General features: G+C 37.8%; 1 protein-coding gene and 1 non-coding gene across 2 annotated transcripts in view; one reads left to right on the top strand and one right to left on the bottom strand.

The window, feature by feature from the left end:
- Nucleotides 1–17283, bottom strand: part of CAVIN1 (caveolae associated protein 1) — a 225806-nt gene that overhangs the window by 197617 nt on the left and 10906 nt on the right. The window lies entirely within an intron of this gene.
- Nucleotides 15776–15936, top strand: LOC122788530. Its single transcript, XR_006362723.1, has one exon. It is a non-coding gene; the product is annotated as a U1 spliceosomal RNA (small nuclear RNA).

Genomic DNA, 17283 nt, shown 5'->3' with positions numbered 1-17283 from the left:
CTTTGGAGCCTTGAACCAGGTCTCAGTTACTGCACAGATATCGATGTTCTCCATTTTTAGGAATGCCTCAAGAGAGTGCACTTTGAGGTTTTGACTTCTAGCATTGAGTAGCATTACCTTCAGATTTTGCATGCTTGTACCTCTTATGGTGGTAGTTTTGTCCTTTGAACTTTGCCTAAAAAGGCACTATAGGGGTGGCAAGAGCCTTAGCCAGTAGCCTGAAACCCAGGGGTGACAGGTGCAGACCATCTCTGGCAAAGCATTGTGGTCTGTCGATCATGTCATCCCAGGCAGACAGATACTGGATTCCCTTTGAATGACACCAGAAGCTTAGCCAATTGTTGAAGTCAATCATTTTGTCCTTATATTGTGGTATCATTCTGGGTGAAGGCAGGATGCTACTCAGGATCAGGGTCATACATGCCTGTGCCACATGATCCAAGAGCTCTTCCATGTCTCTTTTCATGTAGTCCAGGGAAGTACATCTCAAGTCATTCACTCCAGCATGGACAATGACAGAGTCATATTTGTACTTGTTGTTGAGTGACTTGAGTGCATGAGTTATGTGGCGGATCCTGGCATCCGACAGGCAGCTCACTGTAATTTTCTCCTTGTTCAGCCTGGTGAGTGGGACATCAGTGTGCCTGACTATAGAGTCACCTATGACTAAAGTGTTAGGTACGTTGTCTTGCCTTAGGGGCTGTTGCTGGGTGGCACACTGGTGTTGTGAGCTATGTGACACTTTGGTTGTGATTGGTGTTTGTTTGCGTTTCAGCTTCGGAGGTCCATGTTGCTTGGACAGGTTAAAGTTAAGGGCCTCTGCATATGTAGATTTAGTGTTGCTATGTGTGGGTGTTGGTGGTGTGAGCTTAGAAGGGCTATGTGTTGCTTGAGATGTAGTGTGGGTGTTAACCTTCTCCTCTTGACTGTCCAGCACAATCTTGGGTGGAGGGAGCATTGCTTCCAGTTTGGCCATGTAAGTGCATCTCTCACAGGTTGTAGTGTTGGGTGGTAGGAGGAGAGGGTTGTCTGTGTACATGAGGCAATTGCTGCATTTCCCCAGTATGCCCAGATTCACCAGGTGGACAGGAGAAATCAACGTAAGCTGACCCTTGGACAAGCCTGTTTTTTTGAAAAGTACAGGAGCTGTTTTCCCTTACCTTAGCAAGGTATTCTGCAATTATAAGCTGTTTAGTGCCTATGATTAATTTGTCCTTAATAAGGAGAGTTGAGTGCTTGTATCAGTTTAAGGCTTCCTAGTGCTTTCCAGCAGGTATTAGATAGAGCAAGTGCTAGTCACAGGGATGCTTAAAGATAAGATGAAAAAAATGTTTTATCCTAAACACTGCAGTGTGCACTAGAGAAGTTAGATGTGAAATTAGGTAACTTAAGTTTTACCTGTCTAAAATGTTAAGTTTTAGTGGAGAGTCACTATTTTTAAAACAGCAAGATAGATTGAAAGGGGGTGATCACTTTTGTATTCCAGTACTATGGAATACAGTAGAATGGCCAATAAATTTAAATAGTTGAAGGGGAGTGATTTCACAAAAGGATAATTTTGTGCTTACTCACACAAGCCAGTGAAAGCAGAGAGGAAATTAGATATATGGTCAAATTAACATAAGAGGCAGACAGCTAGAAAGACAGTGGTATTTAAGAACACGGCAGTGACAGAGTGGGGGGGATTTCTGCCTGACTCACAAGAAATATAGCTGTGGTGTCTTTTGAAGTTTTAATATGCAGTTAAAAGCAGAACACAAGCAACACACAAGGTAAAGAAAACAAATCACAGCACTCAAAATATAAAAAGGCAACAAACCAATACAAAATACAACAAATAAAAAGCAAACCAATCTTTCCTTCACAGCAAAGTGTAGCAGAGTCTGGGTGAGTGGCTAGTATTTGTGAGGCTATTTCAGCAGTTTAAATGGTGATGTATTAACTAAGAAGTACTAGAATTACAAATGGAGGCTTAGGATGGCTTCTTATTATGTTTGGGCTTATCCTGAAGTAGAGGAGCAGGAGCCAAGCAGTCCCTGAAGTGTACTGTAAGCTGTGCTTTAAAGGTATACAGGCTGTCTGTCAAATAGTTAATGAAGATAATTCTCTAAATTGGTTACAATGCTGGTATCCAAGCCCAGCAGAATTTAAGATTTGATAGAAGAGACAGTTCATTTGTGTTTGGGGAGTAGATTCTGCTAGGGCAGTGCTACTAGAGATTTAAAGAGAATACTTTTTAGGTTGATATAGGATGCTGTGTGCTACAACTAGCTGAGAGAAGGGCAGTCCCATACAGTTAAGATGTTACAGAGTTGTAAAGTGATTTGTTTGTTCTTTGAACATTCATACATTCATAGGTTCATCGGTAAGTACTAGGCTAGCTGCCCTTGGGGGCCATTTTAACCCTAGCCATTTTCTATTTTTGTGTTCAAAATAACTATATAATTTGGATAAACAATGGCCTTCCCAGAGTCAATAATTATATATTACCCCAACACCTGTCCCTCCAATCCATTCTGTTGCTGTTGCCGAAGCGGTTTAGCTCTCTAGACCAAGTATTTCTGATGCCATTTAACTTGCTGATTTGTAGTAAATCCATCAGTACTAGGTTGAAGGATGCATTTTATGCCAGACACAGGTCACCTCTTAGCAGACTGTAGGATATCAAGTATAGTGACAGGGATTTCAGTCGCCCCATGTAGGACATGTTGCTTAGGCCTTGTATCCTTTTAGTAAGGTATCTCCACAGGTGTTCCATTTGTTGCATGTGTCTGGACAAATACATGCAAAGGGGGCATTATACTCAATGATTGGCCTAACGAAGGTTGAGTAAATGGAAACTATGACATTTCTAGAGCAAGACCAATCCCTTTGTTTATAAGCTGTACAATATAGAAGGACTTTCTTACAATGAACACATGCTGTTCAAAAGTTAGGTCACTGTTCGCATAAGTTCCCAAATCCCAAACAACCGGGTCAACTCTTTGGGTAGTTGCCTGGGGTAGATGACTTCCCAAAGGATACAATAATTTATTTTTGGCATTTAGTTTCAGTTCACAATTTTGGCATCAGTTATTTATTTGGAACAAACCTTTCTGCAGGATGGATTAGTCATTTGGAGATTCAATGACTGTTCCTAGCTTTCATTTATCTGCAAACTTAGTCAGTCAGAGTCCTTTAATGTTGGCTTTTACTTCAGAAAAGTAGATGTCAAACAGCATAGGTCCCAGCGCAGGACCCTAGGGGAGTCCACTGGTAACTGGTCTTTTTGTGGAGGTAACTTCCCCTGTTTTGATTTCATGTATCCTATCTGTGTGTCACTTGGTAATCCACTGAGTGACACAGGGTGTTCAATGTTAATCGTTAAATGTATGAGGAAACCAATAAAAGCATTCAGATCCGATAAGTTCTATTGTATCATGTCATCAAATAAAAGCCAGTCTTAGCTGCAATAACTTAGTCAAGCGGACTCTAACAGCACAGTTTAATACAATTAATATATGACTTTTTTACAGCTAAACAGCTAAAGTAGCCTAATAAGTGATGCCAGCTTATTATGCAAATAATTTAATTTGAATTTAAAATTAAAGATTTTTGGAAGATTATTTATAGCATGTACTTTATATTTCTTAAACTGAGTTTGACCAAAAAATTGTGAATAGAGTTAGACTAAGTGATTTTCCTAAAATTAAAATGAGTGGATTTTTTTCGGAAAGTTCATATTCTGTACCTCACACTAAGATACATGGAATATATGTCCAGTCTGGGATAAGAATTCTGCTTTTTTGGACTTAGCTCTTGTATTTTTTAAAGAAGTGTTTGCTCTGTAATACATCACTGTTTGCTAAAGTCTTGTTCTCCAGCTACTGCTGCTCCTTTCACATAAATCTGTATTTTGACCACCACATTTATGAATAGTTTTGTTTATTCCATTGCTGCACTGTTTTGTACTCTGGCCATTTATATTTTATTTATTTAATAGGGTCTATGTTAAATAAATGAATGCTTAAAATGTCGAGTACAACATACTCAAACACTTTTAAGCGAACGTTTATTTAATCGACCGCTCAGAACTTCAGAAAATGGAGTTCTGAAATATTTTGTTTGACCAGCACTGATGTACGTGATGTAATATGTCATGTAAGCTAGTGCTAATGGGACCGTAAGGTGCAGAATGGGAAAATTTCCCTTTTTTGCACTGAAGTGCAGTCTCGGAGTTGGTATATTTGAGTAGGGGGTGTGGGGGGGGTGCAGGGGGGCTTGCCCCCCCTGCTTGCAACGTTACAGTATGTTTTCCCTTTTTTTTGTTATTATATGTATGTACCTGCTGTTAGTTGGTTTGGTGTGCTGTAGCACTTGGGAGGGGTAGGTGGCCAAACGTAACATTTCAAGTTTGTGTTTTCCGACATTCTAAGCGATCGGTTAAATAAACATTCGCTTAAAAGTGTTTGAGTATGTTGTACTTGACATTTTATGCATTTGTTTATTTAACATAGACCCTATTTAATATTTGTTTACTAGGGAAGTCTGACTGGGCAAGTTGCCCATTTTCAGCAGAGGCCCGAGGAGAAAATCTCCACTTAAAATCAACATAACAGCATGTATTAAAACAATACAAAAATTGTCAAAGAAATGTTCACATAAAATCACATAGTAACACATATTATCACAGTTACACTTTGTAACAAAGCTCACATAAATCACATATTAACACATATTATCACGGTTACACTTATTAACAAAAGTCATTAGAGTCAGAAGAATTTTCAGGGTCATAGAATAAGGTATAATATATGATGGAATAGCGAGTCAGTAATGCTTGTTAGCCAACATATGAATTCGTAGAATTATCTCTTAAGTTCAAGAAGCAGTAAAAATATAGTGAAAGAGGGCAGCAGTGAAAGAGAGGGTGGGGAAGGGGAGAAATAAGTTCAGTCTGGTGAAGAGCAGGAGCATAACCAGCTATCATTTAGATGGATCTTTAGCAGTTTTTTGAACTGCGATGGGTTGGTTGTGTTTAGTATGTTCTGGGGAGTGAAGTTCCATGATTTAGTTACATAGTTAGAATATAGCGAGTCTCCAAAGCTATTGCTGCATTTTGTACTTTGAGTAGTAGTTTTTCAGAGGATCGTAGGGTCTTGCTGTTGAGGTGGATTTGTACTAGTTTTTTTTTTGGGCTGCACATTTGTTAGGTAGGTATACTTTGGAATGGGCTATGGTAAGTTGGTTTAGGGTTAGAAGGTTGGGAAGCTTAGCCATTTGAGATGTTTCACAGCAAGACAGTGATGAGTTCTGTAAGGCAGGTTGGAGGCAAATCTGGCTGTCTTGTAGTAGCATGATTCAAGTTTGCTTAAGTCGGATTTTTTGAGATTTGTGAATATAATAGAGGCATAGAATAAGGTGGATAGTAGGTGGGTCCTGGCGATAATTTGTCTGGAAGAATTGGTTAAGAATGACTTTATTCTGTAAAGGGAACCTAATTTAATGATGGCATTTTTTTTGATGACATGAGATATATGCTTGCCATATTTTAACTTATCATCCAGAATGATACCTCATAGCTTAGTTTCCGGGTCGGTTTTAATTAGGGTGTGATTGGATGAGGTGATTTTAAAGGCCTGGTGAAGGGAGTTTGTTTTGTGACAGTAATTAGAGAACAGCATTAGTTTGGTTTTGTTAGGATTTAGGATGAACTGGTATTTTTCTAAGAAAGACTCAATGGCAGTAAAAGATTTTTGGGTAGCTTCCCGTAGTTGTGTTAGGGTAGGTGCGGAGCAGATGATAATGGAGTCTTCTGCATACTGTACAATGGTAGCAAGGTTAGTTGCTGTGTGTAGGTTATTGGTGAGAAATGTGAAGAGCACAGACCCAAGTATGGAGTCTTGTGGAGCACCTACTGTAATGGAAAGCAGAGAGGAGAGGTCATCATGCCATTTGACTGCTTGATGGCACTCAGACAGATAATTGTGGAATCGAGACAGTGTGTTCTTTGCTATGTCATGAGTTGCCAGTTCCTGTAGAAGCTGTTCATGGGACACTGTGTCAAATGCCTTTGACATATCTAGAAATATCGAGGCAACCATTTGGCCATTGTTTTTTAATTGGTTAACAATACTGGTAAATTTAAGTAGTGCAGCGGTGGTACTATGGCCTGGCCAAAATCCATGTTGTGCATTGGCAAGCAGCTTATTGGATAGTAGGTGCTGCATTAGTTGAGAGTGGATGCATTTTTCTAAGATTTTAGAAAGAGGTGATATGGATATTGGCCTATAATTAGATAGTTTTAGTGAGGCGCTCCCTTTGTGAAGTAGGATTATGTAGAAAGTTTTCTAGATTTTAGGTACATGCTGTTTAGCGATAGATCTATTCGGTCAGTATTGATACTGGGTAAAAGATTATGTCAGCTGCTAATTTGAGGTAGTCATTTTGTAGTTTGTCATGGCTAGACTTGTAGGTTTTACTTGGCTTAGTAATTTCTTTATTGTACTTGTTTGGATGGGTTGAAAAGAGAGTGAGGTAGGCAAGTCAGTGATTGCAGGATGAGTAATTTGTTGTGGACTATTTTTGTTTTTTATAAGTGAGAGGATGGAGTTTATGAAAAATGAGTTAAAGTGGGTTGCTTTGCTTTCTTCTGAGTTTTTTATTTTTGATGTTTGGAGATGAGGTGGAAGTGTGGCCTGGATGGATAAGTTGGTTGATGGAAAACCAGAATTTTTGTGGGTTGTTTTGATGCTTGTGCTGCTTGTATGTATACTACAGTTTTGTATCTGCTCAGATTTGCTTTTTGCAAATATTCCTTAGGTGGCGGTAGTTGTCAAGGGAATCTTTGGATTTGTTGGTTATATGTTGGTACCACAGTTTATCTCTTTGTTTTAGTAATTGTTTGGTTTCCTTTGAGAGCCATGGGCAGTAGCTAGTTTTTGATCTTACGTGTCTTATAGGGGCCAGTTTGTTTAGTACAGCTAGGAATTTGTTGTTGTTGAAGAAATTGACTGCTGCATCTAATGGGAAGTATTTTAATGGGGATCAGCTACAGTTATGTTAAGAGTTGGGAGGGTGGCCTAATGACGGTTGGGAGGGTGGCCTAATGGTTAAGGTATTTGCCTTACAAATACAAGGTGCAGGGTTTGAGTCTCTCAGGGGATAATTGGCTAGGCTTAAAATGGCTCGCAAGGGCAGTTAGCTTAGTACTAACCTACGAACCTTATGAAGTATTTGTTTAAAGCTGTCTGTGGAGAACTTTTTTGTATTACGTATTTGTTTGTATGATGTTGGTCTTGTAGATGAGCTACAGTGCCTTATAAAGTAGGTTAGTAGGTGGTCACTTAGTCTGTCTGATAGACAGCCTGAGTGGTGGATTAGTGAGGGTTTATTAGTTAGGGTCCAGTCGAGAATGGATTGTTTGTTGCTGCTTTTGTCATCTCTAGTGGGTGTATGTATGAGTTGGGTGAAGCCATATAGGTTGATGTGATTTGAGGGGGTTATCTGAAGAGTAGGTTTGCCAATCCATATTAAAATCTCCAACTAATATAGCTTCTTGACTAAATGTAGCTGAGGCCCATGAGAATAGGTTTTCTACAGTGGAAGGGTTGTTGTTTGGTGGAACATAAATGGCTAGCAAGACAATATGTTTATTGTCATTGATTTTTAGATGAGAGGCTAGAAGTTCTGTTTTATCTATACCTGGGACATTTATCTGCAGTTTCATAAAATTAAGACTGTCTTTATATATAATTGCTACTCCTCCACCTCATTTTGTTGTCCTGTCTTGTCTAATAATATTATAGCTGGGGGAGGTGATTTAATGTTGTTTATGTGGGGTTTGAGCCAGGTTTCAGTTAGGACACCAACGTCAGCAGTGTAGAGTGACAGGGTAGTGTGGAGTTCACATATTTTGTTTAAAAGACTTCCAAGGTTTATATTTATGAGGAGGATGTCAGACTTTTTTGGATACGTTGGATAGTAGAGGTTGATTTATCGTTGGTTTGGTTTAGGTTGACCATTAAAGGGAGAAGTTGAAAAATGTGTGTTTCTTACCTTGCTATGAAGTTCTACACAATACAAAACACTCAAACATTCAATAACTACTTATTAATAATTTTAAATTTTTTCTAGTCCTCAATCCTCTCATGGGACCATACCTGCTGAAGTAATTCTGTTATCTTGGAAAGCTACTTTATGTCCATAATACACTATGAGGGCACTAGTGATGAAATTATAATGTTCTAGCCTGTCTAGAATGATCACAGTCCCATTCACTTAGAAAAGAACTGGTAAAAATACTGTCAAGTTTGAGAATCCTCATTGTGAAATGTCAGTGGTCTTTTTCCATTGACTCTTACATATTTGTTTCTTACATGTGTGTTACAACATCTATGAAACATTCTTACAAAGTGATAAAGAAATAACTGAGATAACCTAGCCTTCTTAAAAAGAGATATATTGTGAATTTCGGGTCCTGTTTTCTTTCCAGAATTTTATATTCCCTGGCTTGCAAAGCTCAGCTAATTAATGAAGCTGCTCTCAAAGGTTATCAGATTTATTCACCTTCCATCCATCAAAGGCTTAATAGTTACATGTTGCCATGTCTGAGAAAGAATACTGCTATATATGACAGCACAAAGAAAAAGACTTGTACACTTTGATCTTGAATAGCATTATGACCTCAATGGATATGAGATGATAGAAAGAGTTACTGGTACCTTGTTGTGCATTTTTCCTGAGAAAACACTTTCATAGATGATGGGCAAAATGCTGCAAGAGGAAGGGAGACAAATTCCCAAAGGAAGTACCATGAGATTTCATTCAGCTTGCAATGTGGTGTGCACTGAGGAAAATGACTAGAATAGAAATGGGGAAAACTGATTTTTTATTATGTGAAAGTGAGAGGATCATACTCAGTGGAGGGAAATGTACTTGGGGAACAGAAATGTGTTTAGAGCACAATTCTCTCATGTGCTATTCCTCTCAAGCAACCATAAAGAATGGCCTCCTGACTTCTTCAAGGAGACAATATCCCTAGTAAATTTGGAGAGATTAGGATGAACCAGATGCTCCAGATGAAGGCGGCACTTGGACCACCCAACAGAAAGCTGTTTATGTAACTTAATCTTGCAGTCTCCCACAGGAGTTTCTACTTAGTTTCCTTCAGAAATGTCAATGTTCAAGCACATTGTTGCATGACACAAACGCATGCTCACATACATATCATGCAGGCATTTATTATTTCTCTGCCCATACAATATGCATTCCTGGATGTGCATACCCAGTTTCCAGAAAGTCATATTTGTGTGTCTGGTACTCACTGCCCCTTTTGTAACTTCTCAACACCCTACAAGGACTTTATTTATAAGTTGTACTGTTTTGTTTGAGTAGACCAACCTAGCTCATATCTTCATGCTTCTTTTACTGGCATTTGGGTAACCAGGTTAGACATATGCTTAACCAAAATATAATTCCAAGATGAAGCTAATGGTGATCACAAACCTCTCAAATGACTCTGATTTTCAGAAATATTGCTCTGTTCCTCAAAAGATGCACAATTTGTGACAGAAAAGTACGGACTGCTGTCAATAAATGTCAAATGTTGCTGTTATAGACTTATTTTTCTTTAGAAAATTAATTTCAGTATAGAGTCTTTTATTTTAACATCTTTCTTCTTGAACAGACTGATATTTAAAATGTGTCCTTGATTGTATCTTTTATGCCTGACCATTGAGACAAGAGGTTGACAGCATTGCTGATGATGTTCTGAGAATACAGTAGATAAAGGTAAAATATATTGCTTACCATATTAATATTACATGAAAAAAGTTAGCCCTTACCTGTCTGAAGGGCCATAGTTTGAATTCTTGATGCAAGCTAAACAATACTAAATGTTATGACTGTCCATCCATTTGAAAATTTTCAGGTAGCTACTGTAATTGTGTTTGTACATTCTCTGGATTAGCATCTACCATGGTTGCTGTCAACAAATCAGCCATGTGGTTTTGGGATGTCCAGGGAGTACGTTACACAAACTAAACACATACTTTTGTGCACAGCAGTCTGGGCACTGTTAAGGTCATGTTTGCAACCTCCAGGGCAGACACATTAAACAGTTTTTAAGAAGGTCATGCACTGTTAGATTTAGCCATGTTGTAGAACTTCACAAACATATATTAGAAGGAAGCGATACAGCATGAAAGCAGAACTAACATTTTGTTTTGCCTTACCACTTTTTTCTTTTTGTTCATTTTCAGTAAACTGCTTACCCTTTTTTCACATTCTCCTGTTTACAATGTAATCTTGATGGTGTCTCAAGTGCAAATTATCCAGATAGCAGAGCTGTTAATGACTGGGCACCCTCTCCCTACAATATCATAAGCCCACCTGTAGAGTGGACCAAAGACTAGCAATAATGTAACAAACACACTAGTCAGGTGCATTCCATGAAACGCCCTGCCTCTGTGGGAAAGTACATTGGCTGCATGTCCCACTCTCCCATATTTGGCATCCTTGGCTTGTACCTGCAAACTAAATATTACAAGACAGGACAGGATGTTATTAATGCCCTGTTGTAACTTTTCTGTAACAAACTCTCACAGCCTGTCCACATCACCAGTCCTGAATCACCCATATTGCAGCAAATGTTAGGCAGATGTATGTCAGACGTACACACTGTAGGCTAGACACAAAAAAGCATGTATCATCAAATGTGAGCGAGCTGCTGTAACCTGTATTCCAGCTATCCAGCCCAACCAAGAGCACAGTCTGTACCAAAGAGTACTTAGGTCCAGCCTGCAACAAGCTACACCCCAGGCTGCTAGAACTGACTTCACATTTTACAAAGGAATACAGCTTTGCAACCAGAAGGGCACAATCTCAAACAAACATTATTGCTTAATCCACATAGTCCGGCTGTCCACCCACACATGGATATAAATCCACTCCAGTAGAAATATAGTACTGCCCTTAAAGCTCTGCACGCCTACCTACTGAGAGTGGTAACATTCCTCCCCTCTTATTGAATTAGCTGCATATTTTACATTCAGGTACGGCTGCACGCCCACCCAGAGGGGCTTGCAGTCCACCCCCACAGGATTAGTCACACGCTTTAGAAAAGTCACACTTGGACATCACTGAGTTCTATTCACCCACACAGAAACAGAATTCCCTTACACACTCATACACACGCAACACTCACTGACTGCAACACAGGCTTGCAATTCACTCAGAGCCCTGCTTAGATAAGGTTACTTGTTTTAAGTATTTGCTAAAAATAGAATGCTACAGATTGTCAGAAAGACTCTGATTACATGAAGCCACTGAAGGAACACAGCTGTCACACACCGATTGTTTATGTGGGAAAATTAGAACTCAGCAGGGAAACTACAATTTGCAGAGAAACAGTTACATAATCCTAAAGTGTCAGGAAAACTAACACCATGAAATGAAACTCTATTTTCTAATGTTAGTCTGATGCTAATGCAGAAAATTAAAGGATACAGAAGGGGAACATTACATAAAAGTCTGTCACATTTGTAGCGATCACAGCAACTGCAACAGAAAAGTGAAATTGCAAAAATTAAATAAATAAAATAAAAATATTAATAATAATAACAACACAAAATAGACAATATTTTGTGGGATATCTGATAAGGTATTTCTTTAGTTAAGTGAGGCAGAATGAGAAGGAATTTAAGATAACATGAAGAACATGGTCAAGGTGGAATACAAATATAAATCAATACTGCCATAATTAGAAGTGAGGTGAAGATAGGTACTTAGGTACTTGCTGACACTGAACATTTTAGGGTAAGTTCTTATAGGCCAGGGGAGAAGACATATTTGGCTGAAAAGGAGTTGATTCGAGAATCTTGAGAAAGAACAGACAAACAGATTGTCACTGCTTCTCAATAGGTGTTAAGCATACACTATGTTATAAATATGATACAAATAATACACAACTGTTTCACTTTACAAGTTCACGTGTTATTTAGCAGATGTGGGCTGTATAAAGCGGAATATATTATCAGAAGCCAGAAAAAATATAGTGAACCGGATTTTGAAACAGGCATGTGGGATTTTGTGGTGGCATTCTTCGACAGTTACACAACTAATAACAAAAATGCAGTATAAAGTATGGTCTGATTTTTCCCATTGTTATTATTGTTTTTTGTAACTGACACACAAAAAATACTTACCTGACTAAAAAATTTCAAACTAATCACTTTCAGATCTATACCAACAGCCCAGAGGCCAGCCTTTTGGCATGAGAACTTTGTTTCTGAGTGTACTATATTAATTTAAATCAAGAAACGGCTTAAATCCCTGAAGGATAGCTGGGGGGGGGGGGGGGGTTATTGATGGCTATCTCTTGTTCAAAGGGACCACTGTAGGTTGTATTCACAGAATGACTGCTCCCCCTGACAGAAGTCAAATGGTAGTTTATGATGTATTAATTCTTCAGTATATAAGGTTGAGCAAAAGACAGGGATTCATAAACAAAGTAAGTAAAAAAAAATCTACGCTATTCCAAATCAATGACACTACAGCAAATAAGTGAATATGTTTGGAAACAGCACCCATTTAGTACAATGAATTTGTGTTGAGATACAGATAATATGTTAAAATCAAGAACTAAATATGTTAACACTTCTGAAACAGCAGTCTACTACTCCCCCCCACCAAACGGAACAGATTTGCTTGGATGTGCTGTGACAGGGATGACAGGTTCTACTCTATTAGCAGAGAACTTGCCAGAATCTACATACAGACTCCAGATATCTTAATTTATTAACATTTTCAACTCAGAACTCATTACATTTTAATTTTAACTTGTGGTTACATATGGTTTTGTATTTGGACACTTACATACTGAAATAACTTAGTACTTCTTTTTTTATTTGACATTTGTTTACTGGGAAAGTCTGACACAAGATTTGCATTTAGATTAAAATCCATCCTCTCCCATGTTCAAGAAACAAAATGGAGGCATTACTAAATTAATTTCACTTTTAAAAAAAATGTAAACCCTATTTTATTCTGCAAAGTAATGTGTATACCTATACTTAAAGGGTAACTCGATCCAAATGTCAAGTTTTGCTAATCATGAAGTGTTTTTTTCCTTGCCTTTAATCCAACCAAAGAATAACAAGAACAAAGAAAACACAATTTAAGTAATACTCTTACCGATTTCTGTTTGAGTCTGTTGTTCTGTGTACCAGCTTAATTTCTTCTGGTATTTGTCAAATTATTTGGTTCATCATGTAGGCTAGGAGGGGTAGGTATTTACAACCCAAACTTTTATACCCTTAAGCAAATAATTATACAAGTCATAGATTCTAGCTGCAGAATCAATACAAAGTGTTAAACAAAGGTGCTGAATGCAGAAAGTCTTTTTATGAGCATGTTAGCAGCCACAGAACTCAAACCTTAATACCTTAGCTAGACAATGTGGCTTGGAATGATAGCTATGAGTACAAATGAAAGCACTTGCCCACTGGCTACTCTTTTTCTAAGCTTAGCATTAAAATGTAACTAAAATTCTATATAATGCACTAAGGGGTTCATGACAGGTAACTCTTGAACGCACCTACCATACCTGATAGTGCTATTAAGCTGGAATAACCATAAAACATCAACAAAAGGGTATAATTGTTTCAACTGTAGATACTTTTTGTATTATTTTAAAGACTGTAAAATGCATTGCTCTTAAAATGTTTTGTAAATCTTTGGAGCTTTCCCCCAGGCCTCTGCTGAAAATGGGCTCCTACTCATTCAGACTTTCCCGATAATGAAATGTCAATAAATAAATAAATATTTGCAAGTTGGTGCTCATCCCGGTCTCAATCTCTTTAGGACCTTAATGTTCAAAGTTATCCTCTTTTTGATAGTCAGGTACACCGCCTGTTAATGCAGATCTCAGTAAGCTAAGACCAATTAACAGGCAGTGCATCTAAGTACCAAAAATGGATTATTTCCCACAATTAAAGTCCCAACATGACTGAGATCAAAGTAAGCACCAACTTGGAAATACACCCTTTTGCTAATGTTTTAAAATACTGAATGAAAGATAGTTACTAACAAACAAACAAACAAACAAACAAATCATAGAATGTCATTGCAAAAGAAAAAATGACACTCTTGCCAGAAATAGTCAAAGAGTAGGAACTCAAAGTGCTCTAAACCCAAGTCAATGGATATATATTACAGTAAATATTCTTAGTACAGTGAACTGTCTCCATAAAGTTACATCAGAGATGTGAAAACCTTGACTGAAAAATCAAAACTGCAGCCCTCCATGATGGCATAGACATCAATAATAATATAAAAAATATCAAGATACAATTAAACAAATGTTTTTTCAGTTTTGGGTTTTGTGGCCCTTTACAGAGCATTGTAAGTATTTCTAGAATCAGTAGAATATGTTCTCTATATTGTGTAGTATAACACTACAAACGCACTGAATTAACTTGTCTCTACTAGAAGAAATGGCAACAAATAGTTTTTCATAAAAATGGCCTAGTTCCTCACCTTTTGAATATACGTGTGTGTGTGTGTGTGTGTGTGTGTGTGTGTGTGTGTGTGTGTGTGTGTGTATATATATATATATATATATATATATATATATATATATATGTTGTTGTGTCTTTCGGCTTATCCCGGTTAGGGGTCGGCACAGCGGAACTCCGGTCCGCTAATGTTTGGTAGTGGATTTTTACGTGCTGAGTTACCAGCCCTGACGCACAACCTTCAACGAAGGCACGCCCATTCACATATGCCTCCACCCAGAAGACACTCTAGCTGAGAATCGAACGGGACAACGTCTTGGTGTGAGGCGACAACACTACCGCAGCACCACTACCGCGGATGTGTATATATATATATATATATATATATATATATATATATATATATATATATATATATGTGTGTGTGTGTGTGTGTGTAAATATATTAAGATGCTTTAAAACTCAGTAAAGTTGTGACAGAATCATAGGAATTCCCTGCATGCTATACGATTTACCCTCAAAAACATCAAGTGGCAGGCAATTAAAAGATGTGAGAGGTGGGCTGTGCAAGACCCTGTTCTGCTTCTACCTCACAAGTGAGTAACAACTAAGGCATGACCAATATGGGACAGAGAAGAGCAACAACTATGCCTCTAGAGAGTTGGCAAATAGCTGGCTCCCTTTTGGAATGTCGAGACTCATGACACCTATCCCTAAAATGCAGAAAAAAAAACCCATGAACATAAAAAAATTATTTTCTCCTGTAAAGTAGCTTTTACAGGAATGTGAGAACTTCCCTGCCCACCAGATGTGGACAGCAAACCTCCACACACCCTGAACTTATAAATACCAACTCTGAGATCAGCATCTCTGGGAAGAGGGAATATTCTGAGGATCAGCAGTCTTGGACTAAATGCACATTTTTGGTCATTCAGTCTTGCTATTCAAAGATGCACTAATGAGTCTCAGAATTTAAAACAATTAGCAAACAAGCCAGTGGGCTATTACAAAACGGCTCAGTAATAGATAGCAACCAAAATTTTTCTAAATATTAAATGTGTCAGATACCTTGTATCGATTCTTAACCAATGTTTTATATTATGTCTAATTTGTTATAACTTTTTAAACTGCAGATGTTTTTGTTTTATTTTTGAAGATTGTAAAATTATTGTTCTAAAAATGTTTTGTAATTTGGAGCTTTTCATCCCAGGCCTCCACTAAAAATGGGCTTGTACCCAGTCGGACTTTCCCAGTAATCAAATGTCAATAAATAAATAAAAGTACTTACGTGGCAGGTGGAATACCACAAGAAGGTGGTTTCCCCAGGGTGAGGCTGTCCCATTGCACACTTTGGTGGGGATGACCCCTGTGTTTTCCCCAAATTTAGAAAACTCAGCTGCATAACTTATGGTACATGGATGGTTGATTATATTACTCTGTATTGAAGTTAAACCGCTTGAATTTATTCTTCGCTATATGAAGTTAAACTAAGATATAATAACATGTATGTACCTAGATGTTTGTAAGTTTTTGGAGCTTTTCTTCCAGACCCTTTACTGAAAACAGATACATTTCACCTAGATGGACTATCCTGGTAAACAAATGTCAAATAAATAAACAAATAAAAAGTACAAGAGGCAAAGCAACAGTCCGGTTAATATAGTAACAATTGGAGAATGGAGTAAATCTTACAAATCTGGGTTTGATTTTCTCAATCTCCAGCCGAAAATCCATACCTCTGAATGTGTTATGTAATAAAACAAATTCCCATAGCTAATACTGAAAAGATCTTTTGCGATTATGAAATGGCCCATAGACAAATTCTGCAAAAAATCAGCAGAAGAGCAAGATGCATATAGCACTAGCGAGTATTTAAGGAACATAGAAGTGTTGGGAGTGTGGCCTAATGGTTAAGGTGCTTGCCTTACAAACATAAGGTGCAGGGTTTGAGTCTCACAAGGGATAATTGGCTAGGCTTGGAAGGGCCGTTAGCTTAGTTATAATCTAAATAGCACAGCTATACAAATCCAATTAAAGTAAAACAATAACAGACAAGTATAAACTGTCCATTCCAAGCAAATTCTGAGCAAAGGAGTAATACAATGCATCAAACCACAGCAAGTGAGTCAGTACATTGTTCATATAGCAGAACAAGGAGGGATAGCCACAGCACACCATGACAGATCATCTAAAATATAAATGTCTCATTCAAATGACTAAACATTGTTTTCAATGTAGTTTTTCCTTGCAGCCTTTTGTGAGGGATTGTAGTGTAGCAATCTGTAGAAATTTGCACTTACCCCACTGTTGTGCAGTCTTGGAGTTGATATATAGCAGGGGATGTGGAGGCATGCCCCCTTGAAAAAATAGTTTTAATTTTTGTTTTCAATCATGTTAGATTCGATCTAAAATTACTATTCTTTCTTAGTTCACTGGTATGAATGTTTGATGCCTGATAAGACACTCAGATACATATATACACACACGAGTAATACAGTTCAGTGCAGATTCTGCAGATATGGAATATCTGATAAAAGGCCAGGAAAAAAGAGGAAAAAAACATACAGCATTGACTTAAAAGGGAAATTCTTTGTCACAGATGTGACTATGCCTTTATATTTGTAGTACTTCTATGTATTTAAAACTGTGGAAATGCATCCTAAGTGAGCAGTACATTTTGTAAACTGTATAAAAGAAGCAACCACTGCAAATAGGTGGCATACTTGCCTTTGATGTTGAAAATATCTGAAGGCTGTGGGTTCCAGTCTCACTCCATGAATTTAGATTC

Source organism: Protopterus annectens, chromosome 13.part0, assembly GCF_019279795.1.
Source record: "Protopterus annectens isolate FY-2018-M chromosome 13.part0, PAN1.0, whole genome shotgun sequence".
In the NCBI taxonomy this organism is placed as follows: domain Eukaryota; kingdom Metazoa; phylum Chordata; order Ceratodontiformes; family Protopteridae; genus Protopterus; species Protopterus annectens.
Note: the sequence above shows the minus strand (reverse complement) of the source record. Positions and strands in the feature narration are given on the sequence as shown.